Source organism: Notamacropus eugenii, chromosome X, assembly GCF_028372415.1.
Source record: "Notamacropus eugenii isolate mMacEug1 chromosome X, mMacEug1.pri_v2, whole genome shotgun sequence".
In the NCBI taxonomy this organism is placed as follows: Eukaryota; Metazoa; Chordata; class Mammalia; order Diprotodontia; family Macropodidae; genus Notamacropus; species Notamacropus eugenii.
The window spans coordinates 18,125,069-18,143,401 of NC_092879.1; the positions used below are offsets into that span (position 1 = coordinate 18,125,069).

Here is an 18,333-nt window from a genome sequence, read left to right on the forward strand (position 1 = left end):
TGAAGCTTGGTCTCGTCACATTCGACTAAAGGAAGGAATAAAATGCACACTCATTTTGGTATGAAAACCTGTCTTACAATACAGGAAAGTGGGGGTGAAGGGGATAAGCAGGGTGGGGGGGATAATGGAAGGGAGAGCAGTGGGAGGAGGGAACAGTCTTGGGGAAGGATAGGATCAAAAGAGAGAATGGAAGAAACAGAGGGCAGGATAGGATTGAGGGAAATATAGTTAGTCTTACACAACATGACTATTATGGAAATCATTTGCAAAACTACACAGATATGGCCTATATTGAATTGCTTGCCTTCCCAAAGGGAATGGGTGGGGAGGGAGGGATGAAGAGAAGCTGGAACTCAAAGTTTTAGGAACAACTGTCGAGTTCTGTTCTTGCAACTAGGAAATAAGAAATACAAGTAATGGGGTATATAAATTTATCTTGCCCTACAGGACAAAAGAGAAGATGGGGATAAGGGAAGGGAGGGATGTTAGAAGGGAGGACAGATTGGTGATAAGTATAATTAGAATGCTCAGCATTTTGGGGTGGGGAAGGGAAAAATGGGGAGTAAATTTGGAACCCAAAATTTTGTGGAAATGAATGTTGAAAACTTAAATAAAAAAATTTAAATACAAAAAAAATAAGAATAAATTGACACTCAAAAAAAAAAGTCTCAGATGGCACCTTGGCCTCCACTGCATTTGCATATATAACCAACCAGAAGCCTTTGGGACTATGTAGCAAGCATCAGCAGGAACCCCATTCATATCATCTTTCTTCAAGCATTCTTCATCAGAAACTTAATTTCCTCTCTCCTGCAGGACAGCAGCCGCTTCCTGATTGGTCTTCTGGTATCTGGTTTATCCTCTCTCTAGTCCAGCTTCGGCACAGCTCTGAAATGAATACTCCTCAGCCATAAATCACTCTTCAAAATGCAAACTCCTCATCCTGTCCTTCAAAACCTGCCCTAATTTGGCTCCCAGTTAGAGAAAACAAGAAGCTTCTACTCAGAGCATGCTTTTCTCCCCTCTTCTTATCACCCACCAATCTCTCCTCCTTTACTCCAACCTCTGCTAATAATGTGATCATTCTTCTTCTTAAGGTCAAGGCCATGTTCCCCTAATCTCATGTCCATTCATCTTCTCCTCCTGTGTGCCCCCTCAATCACCTTCTCCATCAATTTTTCTGGGTAGGTGATTCTTGGTTTTAATTCTAGTTCTTTTGACTTCTGGAATATCATATTCAGATTATCTGAGAGGGGCCTGCCAGCTTGAAGGTGAAGTCATAACAGTCACTAAAACTTTCTGTCCCTCAGTTTCCCTCTCAGAGAAAAGCCTTGTTAAAATATATGACCTGCATGTGCCCTCCCAGCCTATGTGGTATCTCACAACAGGAACCTAAGCTTTCTAGGCCACAGTTTTCCTTTCAGTAACAGCAGTGGGTTAGGTTATATGAACTGAAAGGGCTGTGGTAGCCTTTGGATGATCTCACACCAGTCCCTTCAGCTTGCTAGGCTTTATTTCCACTTTTAGTGAGAGCAGGGCTAAGGACTCCATTATCTCAGAGGAGTCTGCCAGCTTATGCCTAATTCCAAACCAGTCACTTCACCTTGATAGGCCTCAGTATCCCTTTCCATCCTTGACAGGCATAAAGTATGTGAACTGAGGGGGCTCAGTTTCCATTCCTTTGAACAAAGATGCTAGGATTCCATTATGTGAGGAAGCAATAACAGCCTCAGGGTGATCTCACACCAATCCTTTAAATATCCAAGCCTCAATTTCCCTTTCAGTTAGAGCAGTGGGTCAGATTCCATGATTTTAGATGCCCCTCACTGCCACCATATGGATGATTTCACCACAGCCACTTCAACTATCTAGGCCTCTGTTTCCTTTTCAACAACATCAGGGATTTAGACTCCATGCTCTGCGATGCCCCTCATCTAGGTCTAAATTATCTGAGAGGGTCCTGTCACCTTTACAGTGAATCCATAATAGTCACTAGAGCTTTCTGGATCTCAGTTTCCCACTCAGTGAAAAAACTCAATAAAAGTGTATGACCAGAGTGTGCCCTCCCAGCCAATGTGGTATCTCACAACAAAGTCAGTTTTCTAGACTTCAGTTTCCCCTTCAGTAGGAGTAGGGTATCAGACTCCACGATCTGAGATGCCCCTGACTTCTCCTCTGTAATCTGTCTCTAGGCACTTCAACATGCTAGATCTCAGTTTCCATTCCTTTGAAAGCAGGTGCTAGGATTCCATTATCTGTGGAGGCAATAACTGCCTCAGGGTGATCTCACAACCATTGTTTGGATTTATAAGCTGCAATTTCCCTCTCAGTAACACAGGGGTTTGGACTTCATGATCTGAGATAGCCTTAGCTGTTACCCTCTGAATGATCTCACAAGAACCACTTCAGGTATCTAGGCCAGTGTTTCCCTTTCTGCAACAACAACGGGTCAGATTCCATGATCTGAGATGTCTGCCATTGCCATTCTCTGGGTGATCTCACTACAGCCATTTCAGCTATCTAGACCTCTGTTTCCTTTTCACAACATCTGGGAGTTGAACTCCATGATCTCACATGCCCCTCACTGCAAAATTCTGAGTGATTTCCCATCAGACACCTCAGCTGTCTGGTCCTCACCATCCCTTTCACTGAAATGAGAATATAGGTCTAAATTATCTGAGATGGGCCTGTCACCTTTATGGTGAAGTCATAACAGTCTCTAAACCTTTCTGGACCTCAGTTTTCCCCTCAGTGAAAAACCTCAGTAAAAGTATATGACCAGAATGTGCCCTCCCTGCTTATGTGGTGTCTCACAGCAAAAAAGTCAGCTTTCTGGGCCTCAGTATCCTTTTCAGCAACAACAGGGGGTTGGACTCCACGATCTGAGATGCCCCTGATTTCTCTGTGATCTCTTTCCAGACACTTGAACATCCTAGACTTCAGTTTCTATTCCTTCGAAAGCAGGTTCCAAGACTCCATTATCTCAGGAGGCAATAACAACCTCAGTGTGATCACACTCCAATCCTTTGGATTTATAAGCCTGAATTTTCCTTTCAGTAACACAGGGGGAAAAAACTACATAATCTGTGATACCCTTCACTGATACCCTCTGGGTGGATCTTACAGCAACCACTTCAGCTTCCTAGGCCTCTGCTTCCCTGTCTTTAACAGCAGGGGATCAAACTCCACAATTGAGGTGTCCCTCATTGCTACCCTTTGGGTGATCTCACAACGATAATTAGAAATTACTTTGCCCAACTGTATGCCCATAAATTCAACAATCTAAATGAGATGAATAATTACTTTAAAAGATGTAAATTGCCCAAATTAACAGAAGAGGAAGTTGAGTACTTAAATAGCCCCATCTCAGAAAGGGAAATTGAACAAGCCATCAATGAACTCCCTAGAAAAAAATCTCCAGGGCCAGCTGGATTTACAAGTGAATTCTATTAAACCTTTAAAGAACGATTCTTTCCAATACTATATAGATTATTTGGGAAAATTGCAGGAGAAGGAGTGCTCCCAAATTCTTTTTATGATATAAATGTGGTTCTGATACCTAAACCAGGAAGAGTCAAAATAGAGACAGAAAATTATAGACCAATTTCTCTAATGAATATAGATGCAAAAATTTTAAATAAGATTTTAGCAAAAATAATACAGCAACTTGTTATGAGAATAATACATTATGCTCAGGTAGGATTTATATCAGAAATGAAGGGCTGGTTCAGTATTAGAAAAAACTATTAGCATTATTGAATAGATAAGCAACAAAACTAACAGAAACCACATGATTATCTCAATAGATGCAGAAAAATTTTTTGACAAAATACAACACTCATTCCTATTGAAAACACTGGGAAACATAGGAATAAATGGAACTTTGCATAAAATAATAAGCAGTATCTACCTAAAACCATCAGCAAGCACTATATGCAATGGAGATAATCTAGATGCATTTCCAATAAGATCAGGGGTGAAACAAGGATGTCCATTATCACCACTGTTATTCAATATGGTATTAGAAATGCTAACTGCCACAGTGTGCAAGAGTTTTTTCTGGTAGACTTGGAATTTCATAATAACGCAAGAACTTCTTAAAAAAAAAATCCCAATGGTGGTTCTCAAGGCAAAATGCCTTCCACACTCAGAGAAAGAAATATGGAAGTCATTCGCAAAATGTAGCAGATCATGTTTGTGTATGTGTATGTTTTTGTGTATCATGTTTTGATTTGTTGTATGATTTCTTTCATTTATTTTAGTCTGACTACATAGCATGACTATAGTGAAAATATACTCAGTAGGAAAGTATATGTAGAACCCATACAGAATTGTATGCAGTCGTGGGGAGGGAGGGGGGTAGTAGGGGGTAGGTGTGGGGGGGATAAAATCTCAATTGTATGGCAGTGATTGTCAAACATTAAAAAAAATAAAAATAAAAAAATAAAAAAAAGAAATGCTAACTGTAGCAATAAGAGAAGAAAAAGATATTGAAGTAATTAGAATAGGGAAAGAAGAAACTAAGTTATCACTCTTTGCAGATGATATGATGATATACTTAGAGAATCCCAGAGAATCAAGTAAAAATTTGCTTGAAATAATAAACAACTCTGGCAAAGTTGCAGGTTACAAAATAAACCCACATAAATCATCTGCATTTATATATGTATATACATATATATATATTTTTATATTTCTATAACAAAACCCAGCAGCAAGAGATAGAAACAGAAATCTCTTTTAAAGCTATGGTAGACACTACAAAATATCTGGGAGTCTACCTGCCAAAACAAACCCGAGGACTATATGAACACCATTACAAAACACTTTTTGCACAAATAATGTCAGATATAAGTAAGTAGAATAACATCAGTAGCTCATGTGTAGGCCAAGCTAATATTAAAAAAAGTGAAAATTTTACCTAAATTAATTTACTTAGTGCCACACCAATCAAATTACCAGATAATTATTTTCTTGAGCTAGGAAAAATAATGTCAAAATCCATCTGGAAGGACAAAGGGTCCAGAATATCAAGGGAACTAATGGAAAGAAATGCTAGGGAAGGTGGCGTAGCCCTACCAGATCTCAAATTTTATTTAAGCAGCAATCATCAAAGCCACTTGGTATTGGCTAAGAAACAGAGGGGTGGAAGAGTGGGATATGTCAGGTACTCAAGACATAGTAGTTAATGAATATAGCAGTCTACTGTTTGATAAACCCAAGGAAGCCAGCTTCTGGGATAAGAACTCACTGTTTGACAGAAGCTGCTGGGAAAACAGGATAATAGTGTGGTGGAAACTGGGTATAGACCAATGGCTGACACAATACACAAGAATAAAGTCTAACTGGATACATGATCTAGGTATAAAGATTGATACTATAAAAAATTAGGGGGACAAGGAATAGTATATTTGTCAGATTTATGGAGCATAGAGAAATTTATGACCCAACAAGAGATAGAGAACATTATGAAGTGCAACATGAATAATTTTTATTACATTAAATTGAAAAGATTTTACACAAACAAACCCAATGCAACCAAGATTAGGAGGGAAGCAGAAAACTGGGAAAGAATTTTTGCAACTAGTGTCTGTGATAAAGGCCTCATATCTAAAATATATAGAGGACTGAGTCAAATGTGCAAGAATACAAGTCATTCCTCAATTGATAAATAGTCAAAGTATATGAACAGGTAATTTTCAGAGGAAGAAATTAAAGCTATCTATAATTATATGAAAAAATGCTCTAAATCACTATTGATTAGAGAGATGCAAATCAAAACAACTCTGAGGAACCACATCATACCTATCAGATTGGCTAACATGACAAAATCGGAAGATGATATATGTTGAAGAAGATATGGGAGAGTTGGAACACTAATTCATTGTTGGTAGAGCTGTGAGCTAAACCAACCATTCTGGAGAGCAATATGAAACTATGCCCAAAGGGCTACAAAAATATGCATACCCTTTGACTCGGCAATACCGCTTCTAGGCCCAAGAGATCATAAAAATGGGAAAGGGTCCCAAACGTACAAAAGTATTTATAGCAGCACTCTATGGTGGCCAAAAACTGGAAATCAAGGGGATGTCTATCAATTGGGGAATGGCTGAATAAATTGTGGTACATCAATGTAATGGAATGCTATTGTGCTATAAGAAATAATGAACAGGAAGACTTCAGAGAGGTCTGGAAAGACTTATATGAACTGACGCTGAGTGAAAGGAGCAGAACCAGGAGAGCTTTGTACACAGCAACAACCACATTGTGTGAGGAATTTTTCTGGTAGACTTAGTACTTCATTGAAATTCATGGACTTAAAAAATTTCCAGTGGACTTTTCAGGCAAAACATCTTCCACATCCAGAGAAAGAACTGTGGAATTGGATCCCAGAGAGAAACATACCATTTTTTTGTATTATGTTTTGTTTTGTTTTATGGTTTCTCCCAATCATTTTAATTCTTCTATGCAACATGCATTTAATAAATATGTACATGTAGAATCTATATAAGATTGCATGCTATCTCAGGGAGGGAGGAGGGAAAGAGGGGGAGGGAGTAGAAAAAAATCTGCTATATATGTAAGTGATTGTCAAACACTGAAAACAAATAAAATAGTTCAATTTTAAAAATAGAGGAGAGAGGTGGAACCCCTGAACTGACAGGGGCCAGAATTTTGTGGATGATCTTACAAAAGTCACTTGGAGCACTGTGGAGTGTCAGTTCCCTTTCTGTGACAGCAGCAGGCTGAAGTGTGTCATTTCCCAGGCCCCTGCCAAGGTGTGGGTGATCTCACACCAATCACTTCAACTTGCTAGGCCTCAGTTTCCCTTTCTGTAAGAGCAGGGGGTGTGACTCCATGATCTGAGATGCCCCTCACTGCCACCCTCTGGGTGATCTCACAACAACCACTTCAGTTATCTAGGCCACTGTTTCCCTTTCTGCTACAAGAGGTGGTCTCCATGATCTGAGATTCCCCTGATTTCTCCTCTGTTATCTCTCTACAGGCACTTCAACATGCTAGATATCAGTTTCCATTTCTTTCAAAGCAGGTGCTAGGATTCCATTATCTGAGGAGAAAATAACAGCCTCAGGGTGATCTCACACCAGTTGTCTGGATTGGTTAATCACAATTTCCCTTTCAGTAACACTGGAGATTGAAATACATGATCTGAGATACCCCTCACTGCCACCCTCTGGGTGATCTCACAACAACCACTTCAGCTACCTAGGCCATTGTTTCCTTTTAACAACATCTGGATTCCATGATCTGCAATGTCCCTCACTGACAACCTCTGGGTGATTTCCCATCCGACACCTCAGGTATCTGGTCCTCACTGTCCCTGTCATTGAAATGAGCACCTAGGTCTAAATTATCTGAGAGGGGACTGTTGTCTTTATGGTGAAGCCATAACAGTCGCTAAAGATTTCTGGACCTCAGTTTCCCTCTCAATGAAAAGTGTCAGTAAAAGTACATGACCCAAGTGTGCCCTCCCAGGCTATGTGGTATCTCACAACAAGAAAGTCAGCTTTCTAGGCTTCAGTTTCCCTTTCAGTAGGAGTAAGGGGTCAGACTCCATGATCTGTGATGCTCCCTACTGCCACTCTCTGGGTGATCCGACAAAAACCACTACAGCTTTCAAGGCCTCTGTTTCCCTTTCTATAACAGCAGGGGGTCAGACTCCATGGTTTGAAGTGCCCATCACTGCCACCTTCTGAGTGATTTCACAACAAGCACTTCAGCTTCCTAGGCCTCTGGTTGCCTTTCTGTAACAGAGGGGATTGGCATCCATGATCTGAGATGCCCCTCTCTGCTATCCGCTGGGTGATCTCACAATAAGCACTTCAGATATCTAGGTCATTGTTTACCTTTCTGCAACAGCAGGGGGTCGGTCCCCATGATCTGAGATGACCCTTACTTTTCTCCTGTGATCTCTCTCTAGGGACTTCAGTATGGTAGACACTCAGTTTCTATTCTATTAAAAGAAAGAAAGCTGCTACTCAAGACAGAGTAGTCAATGAATATACCAATCTCCTATTCGATAAACAGGACCCCAGCTTCTGGGATAAGAACTCATTATTCAACAAAAACTGCCGGGAAAACTGGATAACAGTATAGTGGAAATTAGGCATAAACCAGTGACTGACACTGTACACAAGAATAAAATCCAAATGGGTACATGCTCTAGGTATAAAGACTGATACTATAAATGAATTAGTGGAACAAGGAATAGTGTATTTATCAAATTTATGGAAAAGGGAAGAATTTTTGACTAAACAGGAGAAAGAAAACATGAAATGTAAAATGGATAATTTTGATTACATTAAATTTAAAAGTTTTTGCATCAACAAACCCAATGCAAACAAGATTAGGAAGGAAACAGAAAACTGGAACAGAATTTTTGCAATTAGTGTCTGTGATAAAGGCCTCATTTCTAGAATATATAGAGAACTGAGTCAAATGTACAAGAATACAATTCATTCCTCAATCGATAAAGGGTCAAAGGATATGAACAGGCGGTTTTCAGAGAAAGAAATCAAAGCTATCTATAGTCATATGAAAAAATGCTCTAAATCACTATTGATTAGAGAGATGCAAATCAAAACAACTCTGAGGAACCACATCATACCTATCAGATTGGCTAACATGACAGAACAGGAAGATGATAAATGTTGGAGAAGATGTGGCAGAGTTGGAACACTAATTCATTGTTGGCGGAGCTGTGCGCTGATCCAACCACACTGGAGAGCAATATGTAACTATGCCCAAAGGGCTACAAGAATATACATACTCTTTGATCCCACAATGTTGCTTCTAGGATTGTGTCCCCAAGAGATCATAAAAATGGGAAAGAGTCCCACATGTACAAAAAGATTTATAGCAGCTCACCTTAAAGTGGTCAAAAACTGGAAATCAAGGAGATGCCCATCAATTGGGGAATGGCTGAATAAATTGTGGTACATCAATGTAATGGCATACTATTGTGCTATAAGAAATGATGAACAGGAAGACTTCAGAGAGGTCTGGAAAGACTTATATGAACTGACGCTGAGTGAAAGGAGCAGAACCAAGAGAACTTTGTACACAGCAACAACCACAGTGTGTGAGGATTTTTTCTGGTAGACTTGGAACAACATTGCAATGCAAAGAGTTAAAAAATTGCCAGTGGACTCTTAAGGCAAAATGCCTTCCACATCCAGAGAAAACACTATGGAACTTGATCACAAAATGTAGCAGATCATTTTCTTTTCTATTATGTTTTGGTTTGCTTTATGATTTTTCCCATTCATTTTAATTCTTCCATGTAAGATGACTAAAGTGAAAATGTTTTTAATAGGAATCTATGTGTAGAACCTATATAAAATTGTATGACATTTTGGGGAGGGAGGGAGAAAGGAAGGTGAGGGAGGAAGAAAATTCTGAGTTATATGGAAGTGATTGTAGAACACTGAAAACAAATAAAATAATGATAAATTTTTTTTTTTAAAACTAAAAAAAGTAAAAAAGAAGCTGCAAGGACTATATTATCTGAAGAGACACTGCCATCCTAGGGTTCATCTTACAGCAGTTCTTCAAATTTCAAGTCCTCAATTTCCATGTCAGTAAGAGCAGGGGATCAGATTCCATTACCTGAGGTGTTCTTCACTGCCACCTTCTGAGTGATGTCACAACAAGCACTTCAGGTTCCTAGGCCTCTGTTTCCTTTTCTGCAACAACAGAGGGTAAGACTCCAGGATCTGTGATGCCTCACTGCCACTCTTTGGGATATATCATGCCATTCACCTGAGCATTCCAAGCCTCAGTTTCCCTTTCAGTAACAGCAAGGAGTTAAATGATATGGAGCTGAAAGATCCCTGGCAGCCTTTTTGTGATCTCATACCAGTCAGTTCAGCTTGCTAGGCCTTAGTTTGATCTTCACTGAAATCAGGGCTGAGGACTCCATTTTCTGAGGAGGCTGTGCCAGACCAGGGCTGGCCTCACAACAATCACTTCTTTTTTCTAGGCCCCAGATTCCATTTCACTAACCACAGGGGGTCAGACTCCATAGATGTCCCTCACTGCTAACCTTGGAGTGATGTCCTGTCAGGAACCTCAGCTTTCTGGGACTCACTTTTCCTTGCAGTGAAAATAGCATCTAAGTTTTAATTATCTGAGAGGAGCTTGCCAGCTTTAGAGTGGTCATAAAAACCATTAACATTTTCTGGTCCTCAGTTTCCCCCACAGTGAAAACTTTCGGTAAAAGTATATGATTCAAGTCCTCCCTCCCAGCATATGTGATATCTCACACCAGGAAATTCAACGTTCTAGGCCTCAGTTTCCCTTTTAGTAAAAGCAACAGGCTAAATTATATGGGGTGAAAGGGCCCTGGTGGGCTTTGAGTGATTTCACACCAGTCACTTCAGCTTGCTAAGTGTTATTTCTTCTTTCAGTGAAAGCAGGGATAAAGACTCCATTATCAGAGTGGAGTCTGCCAGCTGACACATAATTACAAATGAGTCACTTCAGCCTACTAGGCCTCAGTTTCCCTTTCAATCCCTTGACAGTGCTAAAACATGTGAACTGTGGCACCTCTTCCAGACTGCAGGTGACATTACACTTTCCAGGACTCATGTTCTCAGCAATTAAGAAGAGAGGGTTGGACCCCTTGATCTGACAGGAGCCAGCTATTTTGCAGATGATCTTCAAAGTGTCACTTTCAGTTCCATGGGCCTCCATTTCCCTACCCGTGACAACATCAGGTTGAATTCTCCGATTTTACAGGCGCTTGTCAAGCTATGGGTGGTCTCACAACAATCACTTCAACTTGTTAGGGTTTGGTTTCCTTTCATTACCTGGAGGGGGTCAGAATCCTTTATCTTAGTTACCCCTGACTTCTATGTGATTGCTCTCCAGGCAATCCAACATGTTAGACCTCAGTTTCCATTTCTTTGAAAGCAGGTGCTAGGACTCCATTACTTGAGGAGGCAGTGCCAGCCTCAAGATGATGAACCATCAAAGACTTAGGATTTTGGGGCCTCAATTTTCACTTCAGTAACTGTAGGGGTTGGACTCCAGGACCTGAGATGCCCCTGAATTTTCTGTAATCTCTCTCTAGGCACTTGAACATGCTAGATCTCAGTCTCCGTTCCTTTGAAAGCAGGAGTTAGGATTCCATTATCTGTGGAGGCAAAAACAGCTTCAGCCTGATTGCACAAAAATCCTTTGGATTTCTAGGCCTTCATTTCCCTTTCAGTAACAGCAGGGGGCCAGGTTCCATTACCTGAGGTGCCCCTCATTGCCACTGCTGGGTGATCTCACAACAAGCACTTCAACTTCCAAGGCCTCTGTTTCCCTTTCTGTAACAGCAGGGGGTCAGATTCCATGATCTGTGATGCTCTGAATTCTCCTCCATGATCTCTCTGCAGGCACTTCAACATGCTAGACCTCAGTTTCCATTCCTTTGAAACCAGGTACTAGGACTCCATTATCTGAGGAGGCACTGCCAGCCTAGGGCTAATCTTATTCCACTCACTTCAGATTTCTAGGCCTCAGTTTTCCTTTCTGTTAAAGCAGGTAGTCAGATTCCATGATGTGAGATGTCCCTCACTGCCAAAGGCTAGGTGATCTTACAACAATCACTGCAGCTACCTGGCCCTCTATTTCCCTTTCAGTAGCGCAAGGGGTGGGACTCCATGGTCTTAGATGTCCCTCCCTGCTAACCTTGGAGTGATTTCCTATCAGGAACCTCTGCTTTCTGGGCCTCACTTGCCCTTTCAGTGAAATCAGCATCTAGGTCTTCATCATCTGAGATGGTCCTGCCAGCTTTAGGGTGGAGTCATAACCATCACTAAGCTTTCGGGTCCTCAGTTTCCCTCTCGGTGAAAAGTCTCAGGAAAAGAATATGACCCAAGTCCTCCCTCCCAGCCTAGGTGGTATGCCACACCAGGAACATCAGCTTTCTATGCCTGAGTTTCCCTTTTAGTAAAAGCAGTGGCCTAGCAATGAGGCCTACTAAGCTGAAGCGATTGTTGTGAGACCACCCGTAGCTTGACAAGCGCCTGTAAAATCGCAGAATTCAACCTGATGTTGTCACGGGTAGGGAAATGGAGGCCCAGAGAACTGAAGTAACTCTTTAAAGATCATTCACAAAATAGCTGGCCCCTGTCAGATCAAGGAGTCCAACCCTCTCCTCTCAATAAAAGGCAACATGAGTACTGGAAAGCAGACCTTACTGGTGTAAGGTCACCCTTAGCCTGTGAGAGCCCCCTCAGTTCACCTACTTTATATGTGTGAAGGGAATGAAAGGGAACCTAGGGCCTAGCAAGCTGGGATTAGGCATAAGCTGGCAGACTTCTGTGAGACCATGGTGTCCTCAGGCCTGCTTTCACCGAAAGACAAAAAATGGCCTCGCAAGCTGAAAAGACTGGTGTGAGGTCACCCAAAGTCCACCAGAGCCCATTCAGCACATATTATTTAACCCATTTCTGTTACCAAAAGGGAAACTGAGGCTTACAAAACTAACTTTCTTTGTGTTAGATACCACTTGGCCTGGCAGGGTACACTTGTGTCATATAATTTTACAGAGGATTTTCACTGAGAGGGAAACTGAAGACCAGGAAGCGTCAGTGACTGTTACGACTTCATGCTGCAGGTGGCAGGCCCCTCTCAGATAGTTGGGACCTATTTGCTGATTTCAGTGAAAGAGAAAGTGAGGCCCAGAAATCTGAGGTTCCTAAGACCATGGAGTCCAACCACCTGATGTTCCTGAAAGGGAAATTGAGGCCTAGAAAAGTGAAGTGAGATCAGCTCGAGGCTGGCACTGCCTCCTCAGATAATTGGTAGTTTCTTTTAATCCTTCCTTCTATCCCCGAAGCTTAGCACGGGGCCTGGTAATACCTGATAGCTGCCAGGGAGCTGACAGACTGACTGTGCTGGGTGGTGGTAGAAGAGACTAAAACAAAACCATCCCCTACCCTCCAGGCAGGAAGCCCCATGTCCTAAAGTTTAAGTTAACACAGACTACATGAAATATAAACCCACAGGTATTAGGAAGGAGTCAGGTTGGGGACGCAGAAAAGGACTAACCACCTGGGGAATCCAGAATGGCCTCTTGGAGAATTTGGACCTTTAGCTAAACTTTGACGGGAGTCATGGATCCCAAGGGGTGAAGGTTAGAGGGGAAAGCATTCCAGGTACGGGGCACAGCCTCCACTTTGGCCTTCTCTGCCCTGCCTTCCTTCCCCAAGAAGCTCCTCATGAACCCATCTCCATGCTCTGCAAGCCTGAATCTGTCTGGCATTCGCATCTGCTCAGCACCCTCTTCTCCAGCGCCTCTGTTTAAAGATGGGGCCCAGAACTGTCTTTCCAAACATTTCCCACCAGCTCCCCTGCCTTGAGCCTTTCACTGGCCTTTCAGTCAGTCCTCCTAGCTCTCCCTCTTTAGCTGCCTTTTGGATTTTGCTTCCTCTACTGGAGTGTGCACTTCTACACAGTAGGGACTGGCTCCACTCTTACTTGGATTTTTTCCCCAGACCCTGGGCCAGTACCTGGCATATAGCAGGTGCCTAACAAATGCTTCTTGACTGACTGACCACCGTATACAAGTAGCACTCTTCTTGCCCAAGAAGACACGCTGGCTCCTTCTCAAAGCTGGGATGAACCGGAAAGTCTTTCCTTTGGATTTGAGTTCCTTCACAAATTGGCTCCCCCCTATTTCTATGGACAAATTTCACATCGTTTGGCCCCACTCTCCTTTGGAGACAAAGGAGTCTAAGTTCTGTTCCCTGTCTCCTGTTTGACTCCAAGCCTTTACAAGACTGTTGGGTACGAGAGGGGTGAGGATGGTTTTGTTCTGCTCTCTTCTATCACCAACCAACACAGTCAGTCAGCTCACTGGCAGCTATGAGGTGTTACCAGGCTCCTTGCTAAGCTCTGGGGATACAAGGAAGGCCCAAAATAAAGAACCCAAGCCCCCAAAGTCCCTGCCCTCAAAGAGCTCCCAGCCTCATGGTGGGGAAGGACAGAGAAGGAAGGTGTGCCAACCACCTTGTCCCAAGGAGACAGATCCAGAACAAAGGGGGGCTGCTCTCACGGGGAAAGCTGCAAGGCGCCAAAGGATATCTGTGCTGCTCTGAGTTCACCCGTTATCTCAAAGGTGCCAGAGACCCTTCCTCTCCCCCAGGGTCTTCCAAGTCTCAGCTTCTGCAATAAGACTCCTGCCTCCTAAGTACGCCTTCTTTCCATTTATCGTCTCCTCCTTATTCTGCCAAAATCATCTCTGTCCTGGGTTGCTTCTATGTCACCTCCTCTGCCTCCACCAGTTTAAGCTTAAGGCCCTTGAGGTCAGGAACTGCCTTTGGCCCTTCTCTGGATCCCCAGTGCTTAGTAAGGTGCCTGGAGCAAAGAAGGCATTTGCTAAGTGGTGACTGCCAGCCTGTGCCAATCTGCTGGCTGTTGCGTCTGCCCAGTGCGCTACAAAATAAACTGAACACCAGGTTTCCTCTCCAAGATGGGTATCCTTAGGGAGCTGCACGGGTTGGGAGTGGTTGAAGTCAGAGGGGGCATTTCTTTTCCTCAGGGATCAAAGGGCCCAGGGCTTGTCCCACAGGTCACCTCCGAGGGAAGGAACAGCTGTTGAGAACACAGGGTCAGTTTTTCTTTTCAAATAGTGGACACATGGCAGCCCCCAGCAACAGGGGCTCTCCAGGAGCTCTTCCAGGGATCTCGGTGAAGGGTTTCCTCTTTAGCATCCACCTCCTCATCCCAGTCAACTTTGGGTGGACAGAGGCCACTTCTAGATGCGGCCCCTTCTGGAGAGTGACTCCTTACCTGAAGCAGCCGATCCTTGTCCACACTCCATCAAATGTCACTCCATTGCCATTGCCTCCACTTCTCCTCCCATCTCTCCCTTTCCCCGCCTCTGCAGCCTGCCTTTTGACCCATCACTCAACACAGAGGGCCCCCTGCAGGGTTCCCGGACACCTATTCCTTGCCAGCCGCTGCCAGCCTTTTCTCCAGCTTCATCCTTACAGCACTGGCATCTGCCGGGCCCGGTCGGCCCTGGGTGACTCTCCTCTGGGCTTTCCTGACGCTAGGCTCTCTTGGTCCTCAGTCCTTGTCCTGCTTCTCCTTCTCCATCTCCTCTGGTGGCTCATCATCCCCATCGCCTCACATCCCCCAGTCCTGGGCTCTCAGCTCTCTTCACATTCTACTTATTATGCACATATATAACTATATTATATGTAATATACTACAAATGCTCTATATTCTATACACATGTAATTCACTTAATATAATTTCCAAGGCCTGGTACTCTTGGCACTTCCAAAGAAAAGAGGTTATTGTCCATAAATTCATATATTTCCATTTTTGAAAGACATGCCATGACGATTTCCAGTTCCATATCATCTTTTCCTCTGCTTCCTTATAGAGCTATACACCCTCTCAATGCCCTACCTCTTTTCTTTTTCAGAGACTTAGCAAATAGGAGCTGGCCCAAGTAGTCAGTCAATATAGAAGCACACTTAGAAAAGTGGACAATTTGAATTCACACCTGTTACCACTAGGTTCGCTTAGAGTGGCCTGGGCTAAGTGTTCTAAGTTGGTTTTAGAATTTCTTACTCTAAGATTACAGACAGGTTTCTTTTCTTGAGGGGTGGCACTGGCTAGGGGTGGCCAGTGTCCCCAAGAGAAACCTTTGACAGCTTTCAGAGAGGAGGGAAATGAAACAATTCTCAGTCTGAACACCAAAAGGAAGGGTTTCTTTAATATCTTTTGCAATAGTCACAGATCAGGGTAACCAATATCCATATCCATATCCATTTACCATATCCAACATTTATGCAGTATTAGATTTACTAAGGCCTTTCCAGGGATTATGCTGAAAGGTGGGGTGGCCAGGATTCTCCAGATCTTTATCTGACCTTGCTCTGTAGACTAAAGCTAATTAAAGACTGATTTCTAAAAATCTTTTCCTTTGCCATTTCTAGTTCTTCCATGAGGTCCCAACAATGCACAATAAGCATGGGGGTAGAGCCTGAAATCTTAAAATATTACCGCCCTAACACAGTTACTAATCGGCTACCGATTTTCTCCACATATTTACGTCAGTCTTTTAACAATTACATCCAGATCCCAAAGAGATGAAAGAAGAGTACAGTTCCTAACAGTATTTCCAATACAACGAATTATCAAATTAATGTCAGGCACTTTTCTTTAGCCCACTGCAAATCAGATAACTGAGGTAACTTGGCCTATCAGTAAACTTCCTGACCCATACAGCATGAAAGCAGTAATAGTAAACAATAATAGTAATAACACTAAATAAAATAGTAATAATAGTAAACAATAATAAACCACTGAAAATGAGAGTAGAATAAATTCAATGGCACTTGGGGGTGGGGGGAGATCTCTTGGTGGTCAGGCCTTGGGAGAATGCTACAGGTCAGTGTTGGAGTAGAGTTTCCTTCTGAGTGTTCAGGGTTGTGCATCATCTTGAAACATCCTCAGGGAAAAGGATGAGGAGGAGGAGGAGGAGGAGGAGGAGGAGGAAAATGGTGCCAGTCATGGTGGGAATGGTCAAGGCGTGTCTGTGAGGGGAGAAGAGAGAAGAGGAGTTACATGTTGGGAGTTCAGTGCTGAGGATAGCCATCAAGGTCGTGGCCAAGGTCATTCTCTGGGAGGAGGGGGGAAGGAGGAGGGAGAGGAAGAGGAGGAGGGAGAGGGAACAGGGGGAGAAGGAATGGCATGGGAAGGAGGATGGCGAGGGTCTCTCTTAGGGTCAGGCCTGGGAGAATGGTCAAGGCTGAGGTTAGAGAGAACTTACCTTTGGGGAGTTCAAAACAATGGATAATCACCTTCAAAGAAATCCTCAAACTCATGATCTGGGAGGAGGAGCGGGGGGAGGGAGAAGGATGAGGAGGACGAGGAGGAGGAGGAGGAGGCTCTCTGTGGCTTCATTCATACTGAGAGTAGTTGAGTTGGGTCCCTGAGAGGGCAAGAGAGGAGAGGAGTTACATCCGGGGAGTTCAGGGCTGCGGATAGTGATAAAGGTCGTGGCCAAGGTCAATCTCTGGGAGAACGGGGGAGGGGGGGCAAAGAAGAGGGGGAGGGAAAGGGAAGAGGAGAAAGAGGAGGAAGGAGGAAGAGGGAGGGGGAGGGGGAGGGAGGAGAGGGAGAAAGGGAGGAGGAGGGACAAGGGGAGGGACAGGAGTACAGGGGAAAGAGGAGGTGGAAGGGAAAGGGGAGGGGGGACTCAGGAGAAGGGAGAGGGGGAGGAGGAAGGGAGATGGGGAGGGAGGGGGAGGACGGGAGGGAGGGGAGAACGAGGAGGCAGGAGAGGGGGAGAAGAGAGAAAAGGGGAGGGGAAAAGGGAGGGGGACAGAGATGGGAAGGAGGAGGGAGAGGAGGAGGAGGAGGGCGAGCAGGAGGAGCAGGGGGGAGGGAGGGGAGGACGGAGAGGGGGAGGGACCGAGGGAGGGATGGACAGATGTACGGAGGGGAAAATGGAGGGTCAGACTGAGGGATGAATGAAGGGCCCAAGGCACGTGTGGATGCAGAGATGGACAGAGGGACCAAAGAAAGTACGGAGGGAGGGAGGGCCGGGGTGACAGACGGAGGGAGGGCCAGAGGCTTCCTGCTGGAAGAAGGAATCAGGGGACAAGGCCCGGGCCTCCCCCGCCGCCCCAAACCCCCACAAGCGCGGGGCCCCACGACCCCCTCCCGCCCCCTCACCCGCCCAGGGGCCTCCCAGATGACGGCAGTGCCTGCTGTGAGCACGACGAGCCGAGCGTCGCGCTGTTGGGCGGATGCGCTTCTGCGGACTTCCGGCCTCGTGCTGGGGCGGGACAGGAAAGTGCAGGGGGAGGGGAAGCACGTGCTGGTCTGGTCGCCTCACCACCAGGGGCTCCTCCGCGAGGGCGGCTTCCAGCCTCAGCACTCAGGGGAAGGCGAGGAGGTCCTCCGCATCCCTTCCCCTCCTAGCTATAGAGCGTGGTGCATTAAAATGTTGATCCAATTACCCAGAAATTATCTCACTCCAATTTTTAAAATGTCACATACCGATGAGGTATGGAAGACATGATCTCTGAAATTTTATACATTTCTCGTTAGAAGGTATTCATATTGCTGCTGTACTACTTGAGTAGAAAACAAAAAGCGTCAGGCAAGATGCCATTGATTGTCACTTTCCTGGTATCAAAGCCTCCAAAACCATTGTCAGTGAATCTGCTGTACTTAGGAAAAAGCTGATGCGATTTCCACGGAAGTATAACCTTCTAATGTTAATTCTGTGCTAAGAGAAATCTTGATGGAGAGACAATGGGCAAAGAAAAGCTCATTTTGGCTGTTGGATGC

The 18,333-nt window shown here is 44.1% G+C and overlaps 1 long non-coding RNA gene across 1 annotated transcript; it reads right to left on the reverse strand.

The window, feature by feature from the left end:
• Positions 1-15,719: 15,719 nt before the first annotated feature.
• On the reverse strand, positions 15,720-17,906 carry LOC140515149 (uncharacterized). The gene is made up of 3 exons (XR_011970858.1): positions 17,713-17,906; positions 16,805-16,966; positions 15,720-16,568 (listed from the first exon to the last, which is right to left on the reverse strand). It is a non-coding gene; the product is annotated as an uncharacterized lncRNA (long non-coding RNA).
• Positions 17,907-18,333: the final 427 nt, after the last annotated feature.